Source organism: Octopus bimaculoides, chromosome 25 (assembly GCF_001194135.2).
Source record: "Octopus bimaculoides isolate UCB-OBI-ISO-001 chromosome 25, ASM119413v2, whole genome shotgun sequence".
NCBI lineage: Eukaryota > Metazoa > Mollusca > Cephalopoda > Octopoda > Octopodidae > Octopus > Octopus bimaculoides.
Window position 1 is genome coordinate 19,099,260 of NC_069005.1, and position 7,067 is coordinate 19,106,326.

General features: G+C 38.2%; 1 protein-coding gene and 1 long non-coding RNA gene across 4 annotated transcripts in view; one reads left to right on the forward strand and one right to left on the reverse strand.

The window, feature by feature from the left end:
- Window positions 1-7,067, forward strand: part of LOC106874415 (myb-like protein U) — a 216,939-nt gene that overhangs the window by 6,901 nt on the left and 202,971 nt on the right. The gene's annotated exons all lie outside the window — the stretch shown is intronic.
- Window positions 18-7,067, reverse strand: part of LOC128250784 (uncharacterized) — a 17,089-nt gene continuing 10,039 nt past the window's right edge. The window contains exon 3 of the long non-coding RNA XR_008266765.1: window positions 18-434. This is a non-coding gene — a long non-coding RNA (uncharacterized LOC128250784). The remainder of the gene's footprint in view (window positions 435-7,067) is intronic.

Sequence of the window (7,067 nt, forward strand, 5' to 3'; positions counted from 1 at the left end):
AGGTAAGTGCCGGGATGCGTTTGTTCTTGAGTTGGGGTCACCAATTGTAGGAAAGTGGTTATACACCATTAGGTGTACCGCTTCCGTACATTAAATTTCTAGAAGAAACAACGGAATGCAGATTCTGAACTATCAACACAACAATATTTATTTACAGAGGAAATAGGCAGCACTTCGCCCTTTGGTTGCTGAGATGCCGTCAATGATGTTGAGTGGTTATTTGTCTAGCTCCAGAGTTGGAATGTTGGAGAGAGACTGCTACAACGTCTTGGCTCTTCGCCAGCCAGCGAGAAAGAGAATGAATAAGGGCGCGAAGCTTGGATTTCGAATGACCACGCATGCGCATGAGACTCTTCCTGTGTTCCTTCCGGAACTAGTCCCTGCGCATGCGTGGATAAGCTTTCCAGAAATGTTGTCTGCTATCAAAGGTGTCACTACAAGATAAAAGATGTAAGGTGAAGTTGTTGAATCTGTGCATATACAGTGACCAACAGTAACAAAACGGGGAACCACATAAAAACAACCTGCTGTATTCACCCAATTTGCAAATAAAACATCATTTACATAACTGACTACTAAGATTAATTAAACCAAGTGAATTACTGTTTTATGGTCTATTTTGTAGGCATTAAACAGCACACCTTAATATTATTCCACGTATGTGGCGTACATAATCATGAACTGTATAGTACTTAAAATTGACTTAATTACCATTTTATAGTCTATAAACAATAAAACACCATAGTTTAGAATTTTGTAGACATTCTGTGATTTCAGCATGTCATATCTCAGTGAACTCTTCTATTCTGTAAAGGAGTAAGTTGTTTACATACAAATTCATCAACTTTATTGTAGTAATAATATATTTTCTAAAGACTTGTATCATATCAGCTTAGGTTCTTCTGTACTGCTCAGAACATTGAGCAACAAGCTTCCTTCATTGAGTTTGGTTGGTTTCTACTCTTGCACATCCATTCCACATAATGTCACCTGTCTTCAGATTAGCTACAAATATCTGCTGCCAAGTGATATTTGACCGACCAGCTTTTACACCTGCTGTCAGGTGGTACTCAAATCATGGCTATTTTCTGGTGCTATTGATCAGCTAGATCAAGGATTCTCAACCATTTTTTATCTATGGACTCCTTTGATTCTTATTTTACTCTACTAGACCCCTATTGCTATTCAATGTTTTAAGAAATTGTATTATATTTTAATAATTATTATTAGGAATTGTATAACAAAAATATTAAAATATTTTTGTGTCTTAGAGAAGTATAACCAGTTTATTGCACATAAATTTTAACAACAAAATCTTAAATGGACCCCCAAGGGACATATGGACCCTGGGCTAGATGGAGAACATGGCCAGCCAGGCAGAACTAACACTGCTATAATCTCTTGAAGTGTTTGTGACCTTGCCCTTCTCAGAATCTCCTCATTTATGTCACAGTCCTGCCAATTAACCCTCAGGATCATTCTCCAACACCTTTGATGGAATATATTTAGTTTTCTATCCACCCTTTCTGTGCTCTCCCATGTTTTGCTTACATAGACTGCAGTAGGCAGAATGCTGGAGTTATATAGATGAAATTTCACATCAGATAATAGTTAATGATAAATAAAAAGTTATTTACTAAAATACTAAGAAATACATTTCAGTGTTGTTCTGTTACAAATTGTGTGTATTCATACTTTGATCTGAGTATGACTTTAACCCTTTCATGTTCAAACTGGCCACATCAGGCCAAAATATTCTGCCAGTTTTATTTCAAACTGGCCAGATTGGACCTCTCATACCTAACCTACAATATCATTCTAAAAATAAACAACCACATCATCAAATTCTTGAAGCTACAAGATAATGTATGATTAATTCAAAACAAGCATCATCATCAATTAATATACATTTTCCATGCTGGCATGATGTGAATAAATAAGCATTACATTTAACAGAATAAACTGACACTCCACCAGTTATGACGACAAGGGTTCCAGTTGATTTGAGCAATGGAACAGCCTGCTCGTGAAATCAACGCACAAGTGGCTGAGCACTCCACAGACACATGTACCCTTAACGTAGTTCTCAGGTAGATTCAGCGTGACACAGACTGTGACAAGGCTGGCCCTTTGAATTACAGGTACAACTCATTTTTTGACAGTTGAATGGGCTGGAGCTTGAAATAGTGTCTTGCTGAAGGACACAATACATTGCTGGGAATTGAACTCACGACCTTACAATCATAATTTGAATACCCTAACCACCAAGCTATGCACCTTCACTTTTAAAAGAATAATCTGAATGCTAAAGGGTTAAACTGCATCTGGTAGTGGATCCCTGGTTCAGGGTTTGGAGGAGGGTGGAACCACGTCTTAGCCACTATTGTTCCCAGGTCTACTTTGACCTGGAGTAGTAGCACCTGTCAGGGTCCCAGCTATGGATTAATTAGCATGTTATGGAAGAAACCCCAGGTGTAAACCTTCACTCCCTTGTGAGTGCCTTGGGAAGGGAAAGGGCAAGGGGAGTCAACTGCAACTTTAAATCAAAGAGTGGAGTCCCTCAGGGGGTCTGGTGCCCTCTTTGACATTCTTCCAGCAACTCCATGGTAGATGGAGCTCTCCAACTTTGTAAGGCAATCCACCTAGAGGGCTACTCCAATGTAAAACATGCAGCTTGCTGGTCACTGCAGCTGTCTTAGTCCACTGAGCCACTGTGGTCAGACCTCCAAGTCTAAATAGTGGGAGTGTATTGTGCAGACTGACTCACTTTAAAACTACTTAGTACATACAAACAACAAGGCCTTAGACACACAAATGTGGCCTCTGTAATGGACTGAGAGAGAAGTCACAGAAAAGGTTGCAAATAGCAATGAAAGAATTTTGACAAATACAAAACAAAACAAACAATTGACTGTTTAATGAAGAAATTAAACAAACGATTAGTTAGTTGGATAGATATATAACCAATTGACTAATGTTAAAGGAGTGGAATTGAACCAGTGCATGTGTTGTTATATTGGCACAACGACTCTACCTAGATACAAAATACCAATCACAAACTGGAAGAAAATACCAATCACAAATTCTGCAGCATCTAGTATCAGTTTACATATCCATTTGAGAGTGTATTGCTCTTTTTGGATATGAAGAACCTGCTATCGTATACAGACTCCCTTTCTGTTTTTCTCTCTGTCCCATGGGATACCTCATAAGTAGTCTCAGCGAGTTATTTTCCTCCAAAGTATTCGACATGTATTCATATAAATTACAATGTGTAACAAAATTTTTGTTTAAAAAAATTTTTTCTTTCTTTTGTTAGTAAGTGTTATTTGCTACTTACTTCTAAACAGAAATCAAAGGAAATCACTACTATTCCCTTCAGACTTTGCTTTTGTGACCTGAGCATCAATGCTTTGAAACTCACCTATTTTCCATTACATTTCAGACAAATTCAGCACTGAGTTATTGAAGCAGAAATATATTACAGCAAATATTCTGCTCAATACCACAGATTTGCTTGTCAGTTGCTTGACCATAACCACTTAGTGGCTGACAGTATGTGCATCTCTGATCATGAGAAGGAGTAGTAGGGGAGCATCATAGCCATGTGTTGAGAGGAATTCTTTGTGGTTTGAATAAATGTAACAAAAGCAAAATTTCATACTTTCTAGGGAAAAGCAAATAGGAAATACCAGTTGTTGCCCAAGGACAAAAATTGTGTTACACAGTGTTATAAGCACACACAACAACAGTAGTAACACATTCACAGTTAATTTTCTTTTTTTTTTTTTTTTGTAGACTTGTAATTTATGAGGCTTCAAACATAAACATCTGGAAAATTTCAGTTTTTAGGCACCTTAGATAATTTTTGACACTATTCTATAAGAATACATTATAACACATTTTTATGTTACTGTGAGAAAAACCTTGTGACTGTCAGGTTTTTATTTAAGTATTTGAACATATCTCAGACATCTAATGCATTGTTTAAGTGGTTGTTTGTATCATAGGGTGTCCTTGTCAGTGTAATACAACATCGTGAACAGGACATTTATAAAATAGGTTTGTATTTAGTACAACTGATGTTAGTAAATTAAACCACTTATTTAGCTTTCTGTTTCTTCAACAACACCCGACAGATATGAAAGAATACTAGAATCAGTGTAGTTTGGATGATGCTGGTTTAAGATTATAACTTGTAGAAAGTAGCATTGCAAATATTTAGGCAATCTTTATATTTTCAGCAGTATAAATGGAGAAGTTAAAAAATGCTGTCTCACAGTATAATATGATCATGTTGTATCATTATCATCATTATTTAACATCCATTGTCCATGTTGGCATGGGTTAGGCAGTTTGACCAGGGCTGGCAAGCTGATGGGCTACACCAGACTCCAGTCTGGTTTGACATGCCCTTCCTAATGCCAACCACTCTGAGAGTGTATTAGGTGTTTTTATGTGCCTGTTATGTGACACCAGTGTTGGCCACATTGCTTCTGTAAGGCCCAACACTTGAATGGTGCTTTTTACATGCCACTGGCATAGGTGATAGTTACATGATACCAGCTTAGTCATGGCTACAATTTCACTTGGTTTCACAGGTCTTTTCAAATACATCATATCACCAAAGGTCTGTCACTAGTCATTGCCTCCGAGAGGCTTAATGTTTGAAGATCATGCTTCACCACCTCATCCTATGTCTTCCTGGGTCAACCTCTACTACAGGTTCCCTCCACAGTTAGAAATCGGCACTTCTCTATACAGCAGTCCTTGTCCATACGTGTCACATGACCATACCAGTGCAGTCGTCTCTCTTGCATACCACACCTGATGCCTCTTACGCCTAATTTGTCTCTTGAGATGCTTACATTCTGTCATACATGCACATTGACATTGCACATCCAGTGAAGCATACTAGCTTCATTTCTTTCAAGCTTATGCATGTTCTCAGCAGTCACTGACGTGTAACATAGCTGTTCACACACAGGCATCAAACAATCTGCCTTTCACTCTGTGAGAGAGGCTCTCTGTTACCAGCAGGGGTAGGAGCTCTCTGAACTTTGCCCAGCTTTTATTCTTGCAGTTACCCTCTTGGAGCAACCACCTCTGCTGCTGAATTGGTTGCCTAAATAATGGAATCTAACAACTAACTCTAGCTTACCTCACCGGCAGTCGATGGAGTCTATTTTCTGTACATTTTCAGTGTTTATGTTACCTGTACACCTTCCACACTCAAAAACTATTTTCCCAGTTAATCTTCCTCTGATATTGCTGCACTTCTTATGTGTCCATAGCTTGCAATGAGTACATCTAATGAAGTTTCTACCTCTGCCTTTCCTACAGATTGAGCAGAGCCATCTACCTGAAGGGATTTGTGGTTTGTCTGCTTTCCTACTTATTAAGACTTTGGTTTTTGCTAAGTTAACTCTATGGCCCTTCACTTCCAGACCTTGCTTCCACATTGAATAAAAATTAGTTTTGCAATTGGATTGTGTAGTTGAAATCTTCAATAATAATTTTGATAAAAATATATTAAAATTAAAATTTTAAAGAATTTTCTAGACAGTGTAGACTTTAATAATTGCTTTCTTTTAGTAAAAGCTACATAATAATAACTAATTAGCAGCTTTCTTTATTATAGTATAGATATAGATGATATAGGGTGAGAAATTTTGGTGGGAGGGACACAACATCCCATTATTTGAATGTTTAACATGATCCAGTGCTTGACTTGAATTTGTTTTATTGAAAGATGAATAATACTTCAAAAACAAAACTAAAACCATGCATGTTTGAAAAATGTGGATACTTTTAGTGGTGAAGCCACAAAGTTCACCATAAATATTAATATATGGAACTTTTCTATCAGCCAAAGTGTGAAGCCTAGTGGTTAGGGCGTTGCATTCATGAACACAAGATTGTGGTTTCGACTCTCAGACCAGTCATGCATTGTGTTTGTGAGCAAAACACTTACGTTGCTCCAGTCCACTCAGCTGTAAATGGATGGCCTTGTGGTGGATTGCTATACAAGGGTGCAATGGTGACTCAGGAAAATCACCCAGATGGAGGTCTCACTAACCACATTTTGTATTCAGAGATTAAAAGGATGAATAGTACAACTTCTATTATGAAGCCTGATTGGTTGTTCATCTGCATCGAAGAATGATTGATTGAACAAAGTAGCATGACCTGAACCCATCTTCAGTAAATGATCAAGATCTGGTAGAAGCAAACCCCTTTACCTATCAGAGTGATGCAATCATTAATGATGGGTAAAGGGAAGTTGGTGAAGAACTAGACTGCAGGATAAACAAGGCCACCTTGTGTTCGAAAGGTTTAGAGAGTGACGTGGAATAGCAAACACATTACAGTCCAATTAATATGTGAAGTATACTAAGCAGCAGATCATGAACCTCACTTGGAAAGACAGGGTCAGGAACATCATCATCTTAGAGAAAACTAAGCTCCTTAACATGGAAAAGATGTTGGTGCAGTAAAAAAATCTCTGTTGGCTTGGTCTTACCCAAAGAATGGAGGAAAGTAGGATCACCCAGACAGATACTCTACTTACAGCTGGCTAGTAGTGTAGCAGTGTGAGAAACCAGGGTAGACCTCCCACCACTACCAACTGATACACAAGGATATCATTAAACACAACTTGAGGTGATTAAACTTGATATCTACTGCTAGATTTTAGCAGCTTACAACAGGAACCTGAGAAGGTGACTAATCAACTTCTGATGTTTCTGACTTGTGATTTTTATGTAGAGACAGCCATTGTTGATATCAATAGACGGCCAATGATGATAATGATTCTGTATATGAATACCACTTGTCCTCCAGTGCAGTGCCTCCTACCATCCATTGTAGTGCCTCCTGCCCTCCAATATGGTGCCTCCTGCCCTCCAATATGGTGCCTCCCACTCTCCAGTGTGGTGCCTCCCACCCTCCAATGCATGGAAGAGTGGATGGTAAAATGATGATGATTAATTCAATTAATCCTTTAAGTGTGAAATTAAATTTCATTGTTATTCCAGTCGTGATGTTAAATATCTACCCACCCACCC